We start from the raw sequence: 22270 nt of genomic DNA on the forward strand, positions 1-22270 counted from the left end.
ACTTCCTTCCTGTGGATCCTGTGGGATCTCTCCCAGCCCCGACCTACTCCCTCTGCTTCCCACCCTCCCTCCTATAGGTTGCAGACCTTTGAGGTCCTGGCTGGAGACCTGGTCTGGGGCTCTCCAACCTGGAGAAACATAAGGCCCTCTCACAACTGAAGTACAACTGTTAATAAAATAAGAGCTAAAGACTCACATTTTACAAATACATTTTTTTTATTGGCCTGGTGTAGACTTAAATAGCATCTTGTCCAGAGAATGTACTCAATACGTAGTGGTTGGATAATTAATTGATCAATGTTGTATGTTTAATTACACTGATAATAGGATATAGTTGCTTGGCCTTTGAATGAAGGAAGACTGTGGGAACAAGGTGCTGTAAGACTTGCTAACTTTTCTCTGGGACAGGTCATACTGTGGTTAAGTCATGAGAACCATTTCCATAGACCGTGTCTGAGTTCCACCACTGCCACATCTTTGACAAGTGCTGTAATTTTTCTAAACTGCAGTTTACTCTTCTGCAATCGGAAGATAATAATTGTATCTACCACATAGGACTGTTCAATGGGAATTCAATAAAAGACATGAAATGCTTAGCATGGTATCAGGCACATAACATAAATATTTTTTCATTGTAGATGTTGTTTTTGTTATTTTTATGAGTTAAGATTCTGGGGACAGGGCAGGCTGCCGGGGAAAAGATTCTAACAGGTTTCCAGGGGCCTGTGTTGAAGTGGTAAAACCCAGGATGAGCCTTGCTGTGTTGCAAACCTGTGAGTCTCCAGATGTTCACAAATGGAATGGTTTTCTGCAAAATGAAGATGAAGTATGGAAAAGGAAACATACAGGATCTCAGAGAATGAGTTAGGAGCAGAGTATTTGATCACTAAATTGAGATCCAGGAGAAACCCTGCCAAGGGAACGTGCTCTTACCCGGTGAGCTGGCTCCTGGGATCTCACTCAGACTCCCTCCTACAAAGGGTGGGGGAGAGAGGGCCGGACACGGTAAGAGGCAGAGAGGGGCATCCCCTCTCCAGCGACTGCAGGCCCACCCAGCTGTCCCGCAGAAGCTACTTCCTGCCTCGCTGGTGAGAGGACGCATGTCCCTCTGCACAGTAGCCATCAAAGCTCTTAGAGGGATGCCTCCTGGCTGACCTGCCCGGAAAAGCCAACCAGCGCTGCTTTGCCCTGCCTTGCTCTGCCAGGGAAACCTCTTGGGAACACTGCAGGGTGATGTCTGCACGTGTGGTTGTTGGGGGAGCAGCTCATCCACTCTGGGGGCCTTGAGGGATAGCAGAGGAACTGTAGAGTCGGGAAAAAGCCCACAGGCTATTTTAGGCCAGACCCAGAACTAGAGTCAGTGGAGGTTTTGTTTATATAACATCTGCAGAAGGCCCTTTGGAGAAAATAACCCCAGGTCTCCAGGCCAGGGCTTCAGCGGGCCGGGGTGCTGCGGGAGCTTCCTGTTGTTCTTGGCCAGGCTGCCCAGTTGTTTTCTCGGCTCCTCTCAAGCTGTTGGCTTCTGCACTGCCTGCCCCGTCCAGTGTCTTCAGCTCCTTCCTCCGGGGAAGCTCAGGCAGGGGTGTTCCTTGAAGGTGGGGACTTCAGCTCTGTGTTCCAGAGAGTTGACCCTGAGCCTCAGGAAGCCTCAGGGTGTCCCGCCTGCATATTCTGTTAGCTGAGCAGGTTCACTATCAGACCTTGTGTGGTTAGGGAAAGGGCCATGGCCTGAGGTCAGCAGGCACAGGCATGGGTCTGAATCCAGGTCTGCCATTTGGCAGTTGCTTGATCAAGGGCAAGTTGTATAATTCCTGAATTATTTATTACATGTGAAAATCTATGTAAATACATAAGAGGGAAATAATATTTATTAATTTCCTTCCTACCAGGCTTGCTCAAAGGCATTGAGACTATATTATTATCTTTTTGAAGCACAGATTCTCTTGGTACCATGGTAAGGATGTTTGTGTCCCTCCAAAATTCATGTGTTGAAATCCTAACCCTCAAAGATGGTGGCGCAAGTAGGTGGGGCCTTGGGAGCGCTGAAGCCATGGGGTGTAGCCTCGTGAGTGGTATTAGTGCCCTTGTGAGAGGCTCCAGAGACATCCAGGCCCCTTCTGCCGTGGGAACACAGCACGGGACGCCTGCAGCCTGGAGGAGTGTCCTCGCCGGACCTTGGATGGACCCTGATTTTGGACTTCCAGCCACCAGAACTATGAGAAATAAATGTTTGTTGTCTATAAGACCCCCATCTGTGGTATTTTGTTATACCACCCCAAATGGACTAAAACAATTGGGAAGAGTGGGATAAGAAGGTATTTTTTAAGTGTAAGTAAAAAAAATTGACAGAAACAAAACTGTGCAAGTCTTAAATAGACATTGGGTCGTCTGATTACTGATGTACCACCCCTGCAACTACTCTCAGATCAAGATACTGAATGTTTCCACCACTCTTGTGTCTCTTTCTAGTCAATATCTTACACCCAATCTACCTATCTTAGTCTACTAGGATTGCCATAACAAAATACCACAGACTGGGCTGCTTAAACAACATACATTGATTTCCTACAGTTCTAGAGGCTAGAAGTCTGAGGTCAGGGTGCCAGCCCAGACTGAGAGCTCTTTTCCTGGCTTGCTGATGGCTCCCCTTCTCACTATATGTCCACATAACCTCTTCTTGGTGCATGTGGAGAGAGTCTGTAAGCTATCTGGCTTTTATAAGGACCCTAGTCCTATCTTATCAGGGCCCCACCTTATGAACTCATTTAACCTAATTATGCCATAAAGCCCTATCTCCAAATATAGTCACATTGGAGGTTAGTGCTTTGAAGTATGAATCTGGGGGAATACAGTTCTGTCCATAGCATTACCACCACACCCTGGGTGGTAGCTGCTACTTCACTTATGATACTTCAGAACTGGAAGCAACCAAGTGTCCATCAACACAAAAATTGGTTAACATATTTACTCATACAACAGAATTGCTGCTGCAACAAAAAGGAGGGGGCTACTGGTACCTAGGATCTGTTCTGGTCAGGCCCTGAGCAAGTTATGAAAGAGGTAAAATAACAAAGGCCTTTGGAACTTGTCAGTTTTGATCTCTGCTGAGACTGCCCCAAAGGTTGGTTCATGCAGACCAAGTTTAATTAGTTTTTCACATTTGGAAGCAAAATTTCAGATCTTTCTAACTGCCTGCAGTCCTCCCACTCTGGGATGGATACCCCAGCTCATAGCACAAGTAGTTTCCAGTACAGCCTTGTTAGTATGAAATAGAGCTTTCTTAGGGGAGAAATTGGCTTTGGACTTTCCATTGTTTTTATGGAAGAACAATAGGGTACCAGTTTGGCTAAGGGAAAAGCAGTTGTTTCAAATTAGGTATGATTTTGAATTAAGCCAATATTGGCTTAACAGATTTTACCCAAGATGTTTTTCTATAAGTAGGATGTCTTGCTAAGTCCTAGGAAGATGGTGGTAGATTTTCATGTCCTTCATTATTTGGCCTTATGCTTTGTAAAATACTAAAGTAAGTATATTTTTAACAGTCATGCTATCAGTTTGGGTTAAACTGTTTAACAGGAGAGACGTTTTTATAAAAATAATCTCTTTCGAGGTGGAAAGTTTGAATTTACTTAAATAACACATTGTAAAATGAAGGCAGCTAGAATTTAAGATCTGAGATAACAAGTCAAGCTGCTTGCAACTTTGAAAAATGCAGCATTTCCCAGGCAGTAGATTGGGTTTTCTATTCCCAGAAGCTTTATTCTGGTTTCTGTGAGTCTGGTGTTTATCCAGAGGCCATGCTTGCCTGATGTCCCAATTTGCCTTTAGTTTTTGGCACAAGAAGGATATTGAAATGGCAAGAAGCAGAGAAGCCAGTGAAGTGTAGAGGAAGGGTCTGTACTTTACTATCAGAGAGACCCTGGTTTGAGTCCTGTATCCTCCCTGCCTGGTGATGTGACCTTGAGCAAATTATTTAACTTTCCAAGTCTCAATTCCATCATCCATAAAGTGGGGATAATACCTGCTGCTGAGAATTTGGAAATAATATTTGTAGAATACTTGGTCTATAGTACTTGATTCATTAAAAAAAGTTTGTTGAGTGAAATATTTATTGACCATGTGTCAGACACTTTAACAGTGGGGGCAGAGGGGTGAACATAATGATATCTGCCCTCATGGACTTACAGTTGTTCAATAAATAGTACTACTCCAACCACTATATGAAAAAGATGCTCCACATCACTAGTCATCAGGGAAATGAAAATCAAGTTACAATTACACGTCACCTCTCACCTATTAGGATCTCTTATCAAAAAAGACTAAAGATAGCAAGTGTTTGCAAGTGGAGAAATTGGAATCCAATATACTGTTGGTAGGATGTAAAATAGTGCAGGCACTATGGAAGACAGTATGGAAGTTCCTCTGAATATTAACAATGGATAGAACTACCATATAATCCAGCAATTTTGTGTCTGGGTACATACACAAAGGACATGAAAACAGGGTACCAAAGAGATTTTTGCAGCCCCATGTTTATTGCAGCATCACTGACATTTGGAAATAACCTAAATGTTCATGACAGAAGAATGGATAAAGAAAATGTAGTTTATAATATAATGGAATATTATTTAGCCTTAAAAAAGAAGGCAATCCTACAATATGCAACAGAATGGATAAACCTTGAGGACATTATGCTAAGTGAAATAAGCCAGTCACAGAAGGACAAATACTGCATGATCTCATTTGTATGGAGTATCAAACTATCAAACTTGTAGAAACAGAAAGTAAAATGGTGGTGGCCAGGGGCTGAGAGGTAGAAATGGGGAGTTGCTTGCTATTCAGTGAATATAAAGTTTCAGTTATACCAGATGAATAAGTTCTAAAGATCTGTTGTAGAACATAGTGCCTATAGTTCATAATACTGTACAGTATTTTTAGAAATTGTTGAGGGTAAATGTCATGATAACTGTTCCTACCACCATAAAAAAAGAACAACATTCTAATTTTGGATTATGGTAATGTTTATGTAACTCTGTAAATTTACATTTACCAAAATTCATTGAATTTTATGTATATAAATTATACCTCAGTAAAAATATTTAAAAAATAGTTGATGGAATATTATCCAAAGCTAGAAAGAAATGAGCTATCAAGCCATGAAAAGACATGGAAGAAACGGAAGTGCATATTACTAAGTGAAAGAAGCTAATCTGAGAAGATGACATATGGTATGATTTCAACTATATGACATCCTGGAAAAGGCAAAACTATGGAGACAGTGAAAAAGATCCGTGGTTGCCAGGGGGTTGGGTTGGAAGGGAGAGGTGAATAGGCAGGGCACAGAGGATTTGTAGGGCAGTGTAACTACTTTGTATGGTATTATGATGGTGGATTACAGCACCAAGAGTGAACCCCGAAGGTAAACAATAGACTTCAGGTGATTATAATGTGTCAGTGTAGGTCCATCTCTTGAAATAGATGTCCCACTCTGGCGAGTGATGTTGATAATAGAGGAGGCTGTGTGTGCTGGGGAACTCTCCAGCTTCCTCTCAATTTTATCATAAACTTATATTAAGTCTTAAGAAAAATTTAATGGCCCCATCTCCCATCTCCTTCAAGTCTGTTTCATGTCACCACCCCTACCTGCTCCCAAACCTCCTTTGCCTGGCTCTGCTTTCTTCCTTCTAATATACTACATAACTTACTTACATACGTAACTGAGTGTAAGTGGCATGATTTTGTTTACACTTTAACATACCTGAAATCAAGATGTGTTTTCAAATTGACAGCAATTGGTAGTATTCTTTCTCTTTTTAGTGGCACATAGAATAATGGTGCATCTCAGACCATTGGCATCTTAGAGAGGATAAACTCTGGTGTTATGTTATTGTTTCCTGTTTGTTTTTTCCTCTAGAATGTCAGCTCCAGAAGGATAGGGGCCTTTATTTTGTGTTCTGCTGTATTCCAGGTGCCTAGAACAGTGCCTGGTACATAGTAGGTCCTCAATAAACATTTGTTTAATGAATGAATGGGTGGATGCCATGCCTGCTGTTAATAAACTGATAATAAAATAAGAAACTGAAGTTAAAAGGCAAGATGAGTTATTAGTAGAACAATGTATTTTCATGATTTCCTCACTGTTCCATCCCCTGGATACCGGTAAAAGAGCCCTACTTAGGAAGAATGCCAGTGAGTCGCTAGGGCTCATCACCAGGGTAAGCTAAGACCTCCAGGGGCCTTTGGGGGGGTTGAAATGAAGGTTACTATGCTTAGCTCAGTCCCAGAAGCTTCTGCCTGTACTGTCTCTCCACTGAAGCATTAATTCATAAAATTCCCTAGAGTGTTGAGAGCAGCCCAGTCCTTAGAAAAGAGGTGAAGAGTCCCCCAACCCTGGTGGTCAATTAATGTCTTTTTACACATTCCCCAGTGGGTAGGAATCACCTGTCCCCAAAAGTAGTCTCCGTCTTCAGTGTTATTGGCCAGTCCTTGTGTTGGCCCTTGTGAGCAGTGACGTGGAGGCCCTGCGGATGGGCTGGGAGAGGGCTTCCTGGACAGTCTGGAAGGGCTGCTCTGATATTCAGTACTGATGGCCCCGGGGGCATCCGTGCCTAGGAACAGTTAATGTCCCTGTTAGCTAGAGCCTCTGCTTTGGATCACATTAGCTAACATTTACCAACCCTGTCACAGACCACCTTTTTGTTTTTCTTTAGTTTTGAAGGACAGATCTTTTATTTCTCTCCCCTTGCCAGCCTTCTGTAAGGGACTGAAGTGTCAGGGAGATGAGAAAACCCATCTGGGGGACAAGTGCAGCTTTCCATAGTCTTGAGACCCCTTTCTCAAGCAGCTACAAGGTGCTGTCTTTTTCTCTTCCTCTCGACCGGTCATACATTAGGCACAGTGCCTGCAGCCCACGGTATTTCTCAGCGCCCACAAAAATGTTTTCATTACTTCTAAAACGAAAAGTAAAAACTTTTTAGGGTTAAAAATTGCTTTTATTTTTGCCTCACAACAGAAAAAAATGAAAATTTCAGGTTCTATGAAAATCTATACACTTTTGCCTAAAATAAAAAGTAAATAAAATGGTAAAGTATTTAGAGTTATATCAAAAATAATTTTTTTTTTTGTTAACATGAGAGGGGCCCACAAAAGTCACTTTGCAGCCCTGCTTGTGATCTTGGATACTTGGGTATGTGACAAACAGCCAGAGTAATTTTCATGGAAAAACACAGGGTGAGACTAAAGTTTTTTGAGTGCCACTCTATAGTAAGTAAGCCCAGTGCTGAGCATTTTAGATACATTATCTCACTGAAGTCCTTATAACTCTAGGAGGCTGTCTCACCTGAGGGTTTCAGCCCTGGCTGGATTCAATGAGACTGAGTAACTATACATGCTATGGGTAAAAAGCCGCTTATAACAGGCTCTATTCTCAGGGCGGTATGTTGAGAACTAGAATCCCGCCTGCCTCCGTCTCTGCCTCCTGCTCAGCCTCTGCCCTAGGCTCTGCCCTCACCTCCAACCTCTGTGGTCCTTCCTCTTCCTCTCTTCTTTGGGCTCTGCTCTTAGCACAGGGGGAGCTCTTTTTATAGCAACACAGGCAGTAATGGCTTATCACCAACAAGTATACAAGCACGTGCCTGCACAGTACACTAAGTATTACATCACTGCAGCTATACAATAGGTAGATTAGATTAGGATCAGGTGGGGATCCTGGCCATGGAACTTCCATTTTCCCTACAGAGGCCATATAATCACCCAATTTTACAGAGAGTTTAAGGAACTACTTACTACCTGGCCCTCTAACATCTCTCTGTGTATTTCCCTTTCTTAAGAAAATTAATTCCCATGTTTATGAATCCTTCCTAATTAGCTTATCCAAATATTGTGTTAGAATCTTTTTCCTTAATGCCTTTTGCTTCTTGATCTTTAAATTAGATCCAGAAAATGGATTTTGACAGTCAGAGACCTGACTAAGGTTCCAAACTAGTTTGGACAGTATTCTAAAGATGCACCTGGGGTCTTGGGGTGCTTGATTACCTAAGGCAACCTGCCTTGGAAAAATGTTCAGTTTTTACTTATTTTCTTAAAAAAAATGTTTCAAATGTCCAAAGGTAATTTAAAAAACAATTCCATGATCAGATTTTGGTTGTGTTGGCTCCCATGCAAACGCCCACGCTGTCCTTAGAATGTGGCCTACGGGCCATTCAATTGGGAAAAACAGAAAACAAAGCTTGCCTACTGCAAACAAAATCCTGCAAAACCTGGTCCTAGAAAAGCAGACAGTGATGACTTGGGGAGCTCTAGTTTCTTGATTGGACAGCTTGGTTCATCATTTATTCAATGTCTTTGTGTGCCTGCAATGTTGTGTGGTGGGCACTGTGCTAGCAGCTGGGGATCAGAACATAGGGGATTTAGTCCCAGCTCTCAAGTCACTCCCAGTCTAATGGGACAACCATCCTGGCCCAAGCCACTGTAGCCTTTTCACCTGCACTGCTGCCATGGCCTCCTAACTGATCTACCTGTGTCCACACTTGTCTGTTCTCTACACAAAAGACAGAGAGATCCTGTTGAAACATGTGTCATACCATGCTCTCCTCTGCTTAGCACTCTGTTACTACTTTCTGACCTGTCTCCTGCTTCTCTTCTCTTTGCTCACTATGCTCCAAGCACACTGGCTTTCTTGCTTTCTCAAAAGCAGGCCAAGACTACTCATGTTCATGGCTCTCTACTTGCTATTCCATTGGCCAGGAATGCTTGTCCACCAGAGATCCACATAGCTGGGTCTGTGCTTCCTTCAGGCCTTCATACAAATGTCATTTCAGCAATGCCTTCCCTGACTCCACTATTCAATATGGCAGCTCCCACTCTGAGCCTCCATATACCTCTTCCCAGAATTATTTATTACATTGCACTTATATCATCTAATCTTACTGTATGTTTTGCTTATTTACTTTCATTGTCTGTCTCCCGTTTGCTTCTTGACAGCAAATATTTTATATCCAACTCTATCCTTAGTACCTAGACTAGTGCCTAAGATATAGTAGTTGCTCAATAAAAATTTATTTTTTAAATAAATGAGTGACTAAATGAGATGTTCATGTAAAACAAATGCTACACAGATATGGTTTTTAAAGAGCACAGAGGGAAAATCCCACCTGCTTACAGAAATCAGGAAGGCTGACTCAAGAAGTGACTTTGCACATAATTGCAAAGGATAAGTAGCACTTAGCTAGGTGAAGAAAAAGGGAAAAGTACTCAAGTAGAGGGAATAGTGCAAGCAAAAGAATGTGCCTGTTTGAGAACTGCAAATAGTTTGGGTACAGCGGGAGTGCAGGATGTGTGGGAAAGGGCAGTAGCGTGAAATAAGGCTGGAAATGTAGACCAGCTCCAGCTCATGTCCAGCTAAGGAGGTTGACTTGTTTTGTCAGATGATGAGGAGCTATTGAAGGCTATTAAGCAAAAGAGAGACACAATTGGATTTATATTTTAAGAGAGCTCTCTGAAAGCCCTATGGGGAGGGAATTGGGGAAAAGATGGGAAGACCAGCTTCAGAGATTGCTTCAGAAGAGCTGTTGAAAGATGACAAAGACCTGCAGTCGTTTCTGTGGGTGTGACAGAGGAGTGGGATTTAAGAGATTGGGGTAGCAGACTGTGAAGGACCTCATGACCCATGGTTGGGAGGAGAGGGGACTGGCTTGAGCACAAAAAGATTAGAATGGCTCCCCCAAGTGCCTGTTGGGTAATCGAGGTAAATATATAAATTCATCCAACAAATATTTATTGAGAACCTAGTAGGTACCATGCACTAATCTAGGCACTGGGAATACAGCTTTGAACAAAATAGAGAAGTCCAAGTGAAGGGATCATCAGTAAGTAAATACATGAGAGGCAGTAGAGTGTCAGATTGTGACAAGCCTCATGGTGAAAAATGAAGCATGGTAAAAAGGTAGAGCACAATTTTATGCGGAACTGAGGGCACTGTCCTTAGAGGAGGTGATACTAGAGCACTGGAAAGCCATCTGAAAATCGGGAGGGAAATATATGCAGGTAGGGGCATGGTGAGTGGACAGGACCTGTGGCTGAAACAAGAAGGCTGGTTCGACAAACGGTAAGAAGGTCAGTGTGGCTGAAGCTCAGTAAATTAAGTAACAGGCTGCAGGAGGGTAAGCAGGGGCTGGATTCCTACAGCTTTGTGCCCCATGACAGTGAGCATCGGTTTCATTCGAAGTGTGGTGGGAGGCATTGGATGAGTTGGAGCAAGGGAAAGATGTAACTTGAGTTATGTTTTTGTCATTGGTGTTTTTAAATCATTCTGGTTGTGGGGTATAGAATGAATTCCAGAGGTTGTAAGAATGAAAGCAGTGATCCAGGCAAAAGAAGTCTCTGTGGCTGAGACGTGGGCTGTAGCAGTGAACATGTTGAGAACGGGATAGCCTTTTTATCTTTTTGAGGGTAGAAAAGTCAGGATATGCCGATAGGTTGAATGTGGGGGAAAGCAGAATCAAGAATCACTCCCAGGTTCTTCACCTGAGAAAATGGGTGTCTGCTGGTGCTCTTTACTGAGGCCGAGAAGTGTTGGGGAGTAATAGGTTGTAAAACAATGAAGGGAGGGAATCAAAGGTTTTGTTTTAGACGCACTTCACTTGGAAAACCTATTAAACATCTGAGAAGAAAAAGGGGAAAACAGCTCAGTACACAGGTCTGGAGCTCTTAGGGAAAGCTGGAGGGAGCTCAGATAAAAATTTGAAGGTGTTTGATGATATGAGATTGAATGAGATCATCAAGGAGCAGAATATAGAAAGGAAAGAGAAGGTGGTCCAGGGCTGTTCCTTGTTCACCCAAGATAATAGTGGTTGAACAGAGAGGGAGGAGTAGCCAGTGAAGGAGAAGGTGCTGAGGAGACAAGTTTGAGAGGGTGGTGTCCCAAGTGCCAAGTGAAGACATTGTATCTAGAAGGAAGGAGTGATCTTCTGTGCCAAACGCTGCTGAGAGGTCTAGCAAAATGATGCCTGAGAATTGAGCCTTGGACATGACAAGGTGGAGGCCATCAGCAGCCTTGACGAACGCTGTTTTGACAAAGTGGTGATGACAAAGCACAGCAGACCACTAGGAAGTGAGAAGGTGAAGATAAGGACAGTGAATGAGACATTTGCACATCTCTGCTTTAAAAGAGCACGGAGAGAAGTAGTGAGAGCCGAATGGGGACCGAGGTCAAGGGGATTTTATTCTGTTTTGGATTTGCAGCATATTTATGTGCCGATGAGGATTATTCAGTAGAGTGGGGAACTCTAATGACACAGGAGAAAGGGGTGAATTGGAGAAGTCAAGCCCTTGACTATGCAGGAGGATGGAATACAGTTCACAGGGGAGGGGTAGGTGTCAGGAACAGGTATGAGCCCACCTGCTCTAACAGGGGGAATGGCGCCACATAGTGGGCAGAGGTGCTTGGTCCTACCAGGAGGAGTTTGCCCCAGGTTTTTACTTTTTCGAGAAAATAATCAGCTGAAAGTGAGGAAATAGAAGGGTTGTTAGAATTTTGAGAAGTGGGGGAGAAGGTGTGAAGAATAAGCACAAGATCAGGAGAGCAAGTTGGATAGTGGATGTATGTGGATCGCCAGACAAGGATTTATGCTCACCTAAGATTATTTTTTCCAGCTTTATTGAGATATAACTTACAAATAACATTGCATAGGTTTAAGGTGTACACATGTTAATTTGATACACTGACATATTGTGAAATGATCACTACAGTTAGCATTAGCTAATACCTCCATCATGTCCCATAATTACCATTTCTTTTTGTGGTGAGAGCATAAGAGCTGCTCTCTGAGCAACTTTCAAGTATATAATACAGAACTGTTAACTGTAATCACCATGCTGTTCATTAGATAGCTAGAATATATTCATCTTATAACTGGAAGTTTGTACACTTTGACCAACTTCTTCCCATGTTCTCTACCCACTGCCACTGGCAACCACCATTCTACTCTCTGTTTGTTTCTTTTTTTGTGTGTGTGTGTGTTTTACTTTTTTTAATGAAAGGTTATATTACGTGACTTGCAAACTGGCAGCTGCAAATTACTTCCAAACAATTTATTGTCAGCACCAAGAATAAATTAAGTGGAATAAGACAACTATGGGGAAGGGCCACCTAAAATATACATTCTGGTTTCCTTTCTAAAAAAAGGTTATTATCCTTATTCACATAGGCCTGTGTATCTTCCTATTCTTTTTCTATGTTTGATCATCTTCCACAAATTGCTGAGTGTGTAAAGTTAGGAGCCAGAAGTTATTTACAAGTTCCCGTATTTTCACTGCCACTGGCTCTCCAGAGCTCTACTTTGTTTCTGAGTGTGGTTTCTGTAGACCGCATGTAAGTGAGATCATACAGTGTTTATCTTTCTCTGTCTGACTTATTTCACTTAGCATAATACCCTTAAGATCCATCCATGTTGTTGCAAATGGCAGAATTTCCTTCTTTCTCATGGCTGAATCATGTAGTTCTTAACGTAAAGTGAGATCAGTCAGTCTGGTTGTATGTGTACTCCAGCCTGTTAAGCCCCAGGGGGCAGGTGTGAAATAGGCAGAGGAAAACAATGATGACCTTTGGTGGAAAGAGCTTTTGTGGGTAGGAAGACGAAGAGCTCAGCTTGGCATGAATTAAGTTTGAAATATCTAAGGAGATGCAGGTAGAACTGTCTGGTGGATAGCTGGAAATGAGTCTGTGCTCTTAATAAAGGTTTAGGAATCGCTCTTTGATTCAGCAAACATTTACCGAGTGTCTTGTGTGCCAGATCCTGTTCTCAGCTCATGGATACAACAGCAAACAAAGAACAGATTCTCTGCCCTCACTGAAAGCTTGCATGCTGCTGAGAAAAATCATCATGTGTAGTTCAGAGGTTTCCAAAGGGAGCGATATGTAGCCCAGAGACGTACAGGATGGTCTGGTTGGTGTGTGGGCAGAAAATATTTGAACTTCCACTTGTATATTTCTTATCTTCTTTAACATCTATCTTTTCATAAGTCTTACTCACTTTATAATATGGTAACACAGTAGTACATATATTATTACATAATAAATATGCATATGCTAGGAGATGCATGATCAAAAATTATTTGCTGACAGAGGTGCTTGATCAAAAGCATTTGGAAACCACTAGCCACACATAGAAGAGGGATTGTAGTGAAGTTCCCCCACAAGTGACACCACAGAGGATGTGTGCTTAGGGAATTAGATTAGCTTTTGGCAGGGCACAGCCCCTGAATTATCCCATCCAGTGTTGGGAATTAATATTTCTCAGTAAATATTCTTCCAGAAATAGGACAGAATAAAAATATTCCTGAACAGTTGATCATGATTGTACTGTTGAAAACAGAGCAAGCTGCCATGTGGCAAGGTGGAGACCATTCAGCAGAGGCAAGATGACTGCTGGTAAAGCAGACTGTGGAGGAGTGGAGTCCTTGCAGGACCCCACTGGTTTGACAGAGGAGATTGGACCATGTGACTGGCAGGGCCTTGTTATTCTAGCATCAATGGGTGTATGCAGGATGAGCTATGAACTTGGAGCTGCAATAATCTCTTCATGTGAGCAGATGCATAGAGGAAGAGTGAATCACAGTCTTGCATCTGCAAACCGAGGTGCGACGGTCCATCCAGACTGGAGCAAGGGAGGAGCTGGAGAATGTCAGCATTTCCAGCTTACTTCGTGGGAGAGGGTGCCTGAGGAGCAGATGGGAACATTTTGGTTTCTGTGGTTGGTATTTTCCTACAGTGGAGAGGAGTGATTCATGAGGTCTCCACAGCTTGATGAAAATTCCCTTGGAGAGGCAGCTCAGAGTAGTGGAAAGTTACTCCATATATCATTGTCCTCAGTGTTTACAGCTAAGGAAAAAGAAGCTCTGAGCAGTTAAGTAACTAGCTCAGAGTTACCCACCTGATAAGTGAGGGAGCTGGAATTCAAAGCCAGGGCTATCTAAGTTAAATGATGGAATTCAAAACCAGGGCTATCTAACTTAAGATCCCGTGTGTTCTCTGCCCTGTGGTAAATTGAAGAAATGCCTTAAGGAAAACACACAGAGCTGCAGGTAGTCAAAGAAGCAAGAATGTGTTAATAAGAACACAGGGGGGCTGCTGCAACAAAGAGAACCAAGAATTACCAAAACTAAACAGTGCTTTAGGCAAATGGAAATATTTCTCTCTCCAGGACTGATGTGATGCTCCATTGTACTCAGGACCAGGCTCCTTGTAATGAACTCTTGGCTCTGTTATCCCTTATGGCGTTGCCTCTATCGGTATGGTTGAAGATTGCATCACTCCCACCCTGTCCGCTGGGTTTGCATTTCATGCAGTAGGAGAAGAGAAGGAGAATGGAGTCCCTAGGTCCTCTCAGTCTGACCTATCACTGTACACTTTGCTTCTGCTAGTAGACCCTTGGCCACAACTAGTCACATGGCCGCACCAAATCATGAAGGAAGCTGGGAATGTCCCCTTCCAAGGAGCGAAGTGCCTGGCTGACACGCAGAGATGCTCTTTCTAAAAGAAGAAAGGGGGAATGGGTATTGATGGGCAACCAGCCTTTGGTACATCTGTGAGAAGAACAAGAAAAAGCATAGAGGAAGGATTTAGACTATTCTACAGCAAAGCAGGGGAGGGAGGCGTGGGAAATGGCTTGGGCAAGGGCAGAAGGCATGGACCTCATTTAGAGAAGAGTTTGCAGCCAAGTTTGGTTGAAGAATTTAGCAGTGTCCACAAGGGAACTCTAAGAAACAAGACTACAAGCTTTTGTCACAGGCCTTCAATATACCAGGTGAGGAATTTGTACCGCCTCTTGATAAGCAAGAGGTTGCCAGTGTAAGCAGAAAAAGGATCACAATTAGGGCTGTATTTTTAAGAGATTGCTCCAGCAGTTGTATGCATTGTGTGTATACAGTAAGGCAAGACAGCAGGGTGGGATAGGGAAAAAACACTGGACCAGGTTCAGGAGGCCTGGCTGCAACCCCGGGCTCCGCCACTAAGCAGCGATTGCAGAGTGGTTAAAGAGCTGGCTGTAGAGCTACAGTCCCAGTGCTCACACGACAGCTCCACATTCCCCAGCCATGTGGAAAAAAATGGATAATCTATGGAGGGTACTTGGCTGGCCAGGCACAGAGGTGAGTGTTGTTAGGCTGACTGTTACTCAAATAAATCTTCTTTCCTCAATTAAATGTAAAGCTTCCTTAGTTAGATGTAAATGTCCAATGAGTTGATTTCTAGACATTTGCAGCTTGAAAATTCCCTGATTCTATAATATAGATGCTCAACATTGGCTGAAGAAATCTTAAAGTAATATTTTAGAATAGTTTTCTTTTCATTAATATCATAGTTAATATGGTCAGTGTAACATATTAGTATTGTTAAACTCACCTTCACTCCCTTGGACCAAATTATAATGATTTGTTGATTAGAGAAAAAGAATTATATTCAAATCATATTTTTCTTAATGCAGAAAAATGATTTTAGCCTCGGGCATGGAGGCAATACAAAAAATAGGTGCCAGTTATGGGCACCTATTTCCTGTCTTAGAAGAGGAATGGGACTCCATGCAGCCTGTTAGTTTTCTGAATCAAATTGGGATATAGATTCTTTATCATGTTCTTTTGAGGAAATTATTAAAGGGATCCCTAGGTCCAAATGTACCTCCTAGATAGATTTTCTACTTCCTGGAGCATTACTAGGGATTTTTGAATCCCAGGTTTGGGAAAGTGGGGCCGGTGCAAAGGAGCTACCCCTCTGTAGCTGATAGGAGTGCAAGCAGCCAGTCTGATAGTGGGTTATATCATGTCCCCCAAAATCCATATGTTGAATCCTAACCCCCAGGGCCTCAGAATCTGACCTTGGAGATAGGGTCTTTACAGAGGTAATTAGGTTCAAATGAAGCCATCAGAGTGGACCTTAGCACAATACAACTGGTACCCTCATAAAAAGGGGCAGTTTGGAGATACACATACACGCAGGGAGGATATCATATGAAGATAAAAGCAGAGATCAGGGTAATGTTTATGAGCCAAGGAACCCCAAAGATCACCAGAAAAGCATGAGAAACTAAGAGAGAGACATGGAACAGCTGCCTTCTCACAGCACTCAGAAGGAGCCAGCCCTGCTCATGCCTTGTCCTTGGACTTTTAACCTCCAGGACTGTGAGACAGTGCACTTCTGTTGCTCCAGCCACCCCATCTCTGGCACTTAGTTACAGCAGCCACAGAAACTGATATAGTCCACATCACCCAGAAGATAAAATGACCAGCCCTTAGAAAACTACCTGGCATGTATCATATGTTCAATAAATATTTTTTTGGTGAATAAATGAATGCACAAAGGAATGATTTTGAATGAATGAATGGTCTTTCACCTGCCCTCTCTTCAGGAATTCTCCCTCTGTTTCAAGCTGCATATACTGCATCCTTACTGGGGAACAAGAGAGAGGAGAGGGGGCCATGCGAGTAGGAAGAAGAAGCTGCCGGCAATAACCTACCATTCCTAGAAATTCTCTGCAGGCTGCAGATACCAGGCCTTGGCCAAACATGCTTAGTCCAGGGAAATTCACCTAGGAGGCTTATTATTATTTATTTTAGGGCTAAGAAAATACTCAGGTCTATAAATTTAGCTAGTTTTTAAAATCAGCAAAATAGCTTAAAATATGTTTGGAAGGTTTGAAGACCTAGAGTAACCTCTGGTGTGTATTTTCAGAGCAGTTTTCCACTTCATTGTGAAAGACATCTGAGTTTCTGGGAAAATATAATCCATATGTTTCTGGCCCCTTTATCCTGCAGACCTCGGAAGACTTGCTTTGTAAGCATCACGTGAGAGAACAGAAATGCTGGAGGACTTTCAGCCTCTCTGCTTTGAATGAGTTGTCTTTCCTTTTGCCAGCTTCACTGGCCAAGTCCTTTGGTTCAGTCCTACCCTGTTTCCCAATCTGCTGTCAGAGCGCACCAGAGAGCTTTTCGGTTTTTTATTTTTCCTCACAGACCTATCTCCCAGCTCCCAGTCATGCCTTGAGAGAAGCTCACATTACAGGTTGCAGGTCCCCAGCTCCAGTCCATGCTGTCATTTCCTAAACAGCAGAGGTTTGCTTCTGTTCTCTGACCACCTCTCCCTGATGTATGGCTTTATGGAAGGTGGTAGGTGATTTCTTTCAGAGTTTGGGTTATTTACAAAAACCATGCAAGACACACACACCCAAAGACCTGGAAAAGGTAAAGACTTGCTTGGTATTATTAGAAATAAAATATTTGTCCTATACAGGTCAGAATAGGAGAATTTCATAATAAATTATATGTCTCCTGTTCAGAGAAATATGAAGCTCTATTCCAGAAATACTCCAAAATATATGAACCACATGGAACTGAGCTCTTTCTGTTCAGTGCCTCCTGTGACAGGCCTCTTTACCTGGGGGTTTGTTTTATTCAGTTGTTCATTGTTTGTATGTAGGTAAGTAACTTCATGGGCTCTTAAAAAGCCCATCATTGCTCTTAAACAATAAAAACAAAGTTAAATGAGAATTTTGTCCTTGGATTGAAAACATTTTATTGGTCAAAGATATAAGAGGGAGACAAGCAATTAATGCTAGGAACAGAAAACCTATCAGCCTTGGGAAAAGAACTTGGAACATAAACTGCAGAGCCGGCTGACAGCTTGTGTGGCTGTGCCACCCGCCACCTACAGGCAGGGGACATCCCACCATTTCAAGAGGCACTGGGACTTGGAGTCTTCAGACTTCTTCTCAGTCATATCTCCTAAACCATTCACCGAGCCTGACCTGCAGGTTCCCCACATGAAGAGTGAAGTCAGAGTAAATCCTCCCTGCTCTGACTCATGGAGGGGAAGATCCATTTGAGTTAGTAAAAGTGCTAATGTGCTTTTTTTTTTTTTAACCTCACATGCCTAGTGTGAATTAATTCATATTCCTCGTTTCATGGTGCATTATTATAGTTTGTCTTCAGGGAGTCCCTTCCATTCTTTCCTTCCTTCCTTTCTTCTTTACTTCTTTCCTTTTATCTCCTTTCTTCACCACCATCCTTTTTAACATGTTTAATATGTATTTTAATGTGTGTGTTTACTCGCAAAGTGAGTTGCATGTTCTTGTGCATCTGCCTTCTGTGGTCTGCATACTGTATTGTTACAGATCGTACGATATACAACCTCAATACTTAGTCATCCACTGTCGCAGAGATGGATACACAGATCACCTCAACAACCCAACCCACGGATATGCTGCCATGAATTCATTTACTCAATACATATTTCTGTGAGCAACTACTATGTTCAAGGTACTCAGGATGTATCAGGGCACAAAACAGATAAGAGTTCCTCTATTTTTAAAGTTTATGATCCAGCAGAGGGAGATAGAAAAGGGTAATAAATAAGTAAATTATAGAGTCTATTAGAAGATGACATGCAGTATGGAAAAAGAAAAAGTAGATCAGAGTAAGCAGATCTGGCATTGTGGGGATGGGGTGGCAGCAATTTAAATAGCTTGCCAGGGCAGGCATTAGGCTGGAGGGAGAGGGGATCCTTCTCACGCAGAGACCTGGGGCTGGAGCCATCCAGCAGCCACTGCACAGCCCTTAGGCTAGAATGCACCTCTTGTGTTCAAGACACAGGAAGCAGGCCAAAACGCCTGTAGCAGAGTGAGCAACGAGGGCACTAGGAAATGAAGACAGATCATGTTGGGCCTTGGGGGGCATTTAGAGGACTTTGATTTTTATTTTGGTGGCAAACCTTTGGAGAGCTTTGAGCAAAGAAGCATCATGATCTGATTTATGTTTTAAAAGGATCACTCTGGCTCACAGGTTGAGAAAAGATTACATGAAAAGCAAGGGTTAAAACAGAATCCTGGTTAAAAGGCTTCTGTTATAACATGAGCAAAAGAGAATGCTAGACGGACCCAGAGTGAAAGCAGTGAAGATAGTTAAGAGGTGATCAGATTTGGGACAAATCTGAAATTTAAAACTAGTCAGATTTCTCAAAGTTCTGCTTCTACTTAGGAGGTAGAAAAGCACAAGAGTATGTTTCTCCCATTCCAACAAAGAAAACTTTGGGCAATCTATAAAGTCATAACTTTTCTTAAGTCTGTTAGAGAGCTGAGGTCTCAAGGCAACCAAAAAAATGGAATTTTAAAAAGTGACAAGGTTCTCTGAGGAGAAATGAGATGATACACAGACTGTTTCATTTTTGGCAAGGCACAGAGAGAAGAGGCTGCCATAGACTCAAGTTAGAAGAAACAAAGTAAAATCGTAGCAAACTCCTAAAGACCTCATGTGGCTGATATACCTACCAGTGTAGAGGAACTGTGAGCCACAGACACAAGGGGAGCTCTCACTTGCCAGCTCTTCCCTGTGGGCTTCTAACAGGTTTTCGCAAAGCTTGAGGGCAGGACAGGAGACCAGAGATAGTACCCTTCAGTGACCCAGGTATGTAGGAAATCATTTGATATCATAGAGAACAGGTAAAAACCACTGCTTGCTTCCCCCACCCCCACCCTTTTGTCATATAATGCTACTGGGGCCAATGCAGAAAAAATATCTCACCCCCAGATCTCTTGGTGGAGGGGAAGAATGAAAATTTCTTTGTCTTTGGGTGGGGGGATAAAAGCTTCCTTCCTGCCCCCCACCACCCCTCACCCCTAGGAACCAGGCAAAGATCTGCTTCTGGAGAAAGGATAGAGGCACAAAACCATGTGTCCTAGAGGAGGGGCAAGAAAGCCTCTTGGCCTCAGGATCTTGCACCAGTACAAAGCAAGAGGTCTTTTACTGCTTGGGAAGGGGCAGGAAAATTTCTCCTGCCCAAGAGTACATACCAATATGAGACAGAGTTTTGCTGCCATGGGTTGGATGACAGAAACAGAAAATGACTGTAGTACCCAAGGCCTCCCACTAAGCAAAAGGTACAGTATGCCCCCCCGCCCCACCCAGGATCTGATGATTGTGGCGCACTGAAGAGAATGATAGCAACCACACGACACAAGCCTAGCTCAACTGCTGAGTAGACTGACTCGGTTCCTTCCACACCAATGGCCTGACAGAAGACCCGGCATGGCCATTTCCAGGAGTGAGCTTCAGTAGCCTCAGTGTTCTTTAAACACAATGCCTAACAGTCAGTGAAAAATGATGACACACACACACACAGAAGGGAAAAAAAGACCCTTTTAAAAATTTTGTTTTCCCCAGTTTTACTGAGATGTTAAATAGACATACAAGACTGTACATGTTTAAGGCACACAACATAATAATTTGATAAATGTATATACAATGATTTGATACATGTAATGATTACCACAATAGTTTAGTTGACATCTATCATCTCACAGATTTTTTTCTGGTGATGAAAACTTTTAAGATCTACTCTCTTAGCAACTTTCAAATATACAATACAATATTATTAACTATAGTCACCATTATGTACATTATATCCCTAAATTTGCTAATCTTATAACTGGAAGTCTGTACCTTCTGACCACCTCCATTCATTTCCCCTAGCCCTTCACCCCCTGACCCCAGCAAACACCAGTCTGTTCTCTGTTTCCATGAGACCAATTTTTAAGAGAGAAAGCAATAGAACCAGCTCAGAGATTCTGGAGTATCACAGGTATCTTTAGAATAAGTGTGATTAATATGTTATGGGAGCTAGTGGAAAAATTGGACTGTATGTGTGAACAGATAGGGAAATTGACCATTCACAGGTAAGGAGGAATGGGATTAAGATGATCCTTTGAAAAATTACAGTTCATTCCTTGTGTTTGGTGGTGGTGATTGGGGTTGGGGAGCCATCATTCTGTAAGTATAAACAGCCATGCCTGTAAACTGAAAAATATCAAAGTTCTACTAGTAAGGAGGAATGAGGAAATGATTATGATGTGTGTGTGTAAGATTTGCATAATGTGATAAGGGAATGGCCACATTAATGACAAAGCCATATCATTATATCCCCAGACTGAGGCAGACCTCATACAACAGATGGACAGACCTTAATAGACTCCATGAAGAAGCAGAGGTAGAAGAGAAAACTAAAAAAGGAAATGAAATCAAGCAGAAACAGAGGATAAGAAAGGATCAGAATAAACAGAACAGATGGAAGAAACAAGTGAACTGAAAATACAATAAAGGTGAAAACAGGAAAAAAGACGAGTTGCACAGAGTTAAAGCAAAATTCAGTATCATTTAAAATTGTATCAGTGAGGATATTACTGTAAATAACTGAGAACTTGACTATAGTGGCTTAAACAAGTTTTACGGGGTTTTTTTCTCACATAACATAAAGTCTGGAAGTTGACAGTTGCTAACGTAGGTTCAGCAGCTCAGTGATGTTAGGGCTGACATCTTCACCATTGCAACGTGGTTGCCAAAGCTCCAGCCATCACATCTAACTTTCAGGCAGGAAGAAGATGTAAGAAGGTGGAATAATGTTAACTGTTTCTGTCCTCTTTCATCAGGAAAGCAAATATGGCTCTGGAACCACCCCTCTTCATCAGTATACTTCTACTTGTGTCCATTGGCTCATCACATGGTCACCTCTAGCAAGAAGGGAAGGCGGGAAAGCAAGTATTTGTCTGGGTCCATTTACTCTGCAAACAAAATCCAGGCCTGTTAGTAAAAAAGAAGAAAGTCTGTGATATTGGATGGAAAATATCAAGTCTGCTGTATGAGTATTCATTGAGACAGTGTATGCTAAAAAGCTAATAGGACATCTGGCCCATAATAAATGCTTAATATCTGTGTTTTTAAAAAGCTAAAGAAAGGGAACTTCTCTGAGATGGAAGGATACAAGTTGGCCTGTATATGAGAGGTCAGGTTCCCACACTACAAGACTGACAAACTGAAAGTTTATACGTTATTTTGTGAATCCTTAAAATACTCAACAGACATTACCATCCATCTTCAAAGCAGTACTAACAGTGGAGAGTGTGGCTGTCCATATATCCTTAGCTGGTGGGATGGTTATTGTAAACTGAGAGTAAAGAAACTGGACCAGATGCAGAGAAATAGCAAATGTCACTGGAAATAAGCAAATGCAGAGGTAGCCTCAGTTCTGAAGTGACTTTTGAGAGGTGGAAGACAAATAGCATACAGAGTCTGTAAGTATATTGTGTATACACACATGTACACTATATAAATATTTCACAGGCTGCCAAGCTATTCTTCAGAATCATGATATAGGTTTTCAAACACCAAAACAAATTATCTCAACATATCCCTTCTATCTACTTTGCAAACTTATTTCAAAAATATTAACTTT

General features: G+C 42.3%; 1 long non-coding RNA gene across 1 annotated transcript in view; it reads left to right on the forward strand.

The window, feature by feature from the left end:
* Positions 1-22006, forward strand: part of LOC140849405 (uncharacterized) — a 30736-nt gene extending 8730 nt beyond the window's left edge. The window contains exons 3-4 of the long non-coding RNA XR_012131153.1: positions 20968-21140; positions 21468-22006. This is a non-coding gene — a long non-coding RNA (uncharacterized lncRNA). The remainder of the gene's footprint in view (positions 1-20967; positions 21141-21467) is intronic.
* Positions 22007-22270: the final 264 nt, after the last annotated feature.

Source organism: Manis javanica, chromosome 5 (assembly GCF_040802235.1).
Source record: "Manis javanica isolate MJ-LG chromosome 5, MJ_LKY, whole genome shotgun sequence".
In the NCBI taxonomy this organism is placed as follows: Eukaryota; Metazoa; Chordata; class Mammalia; order Pholidota; family Manidae; genus Manis; species Manis javanica.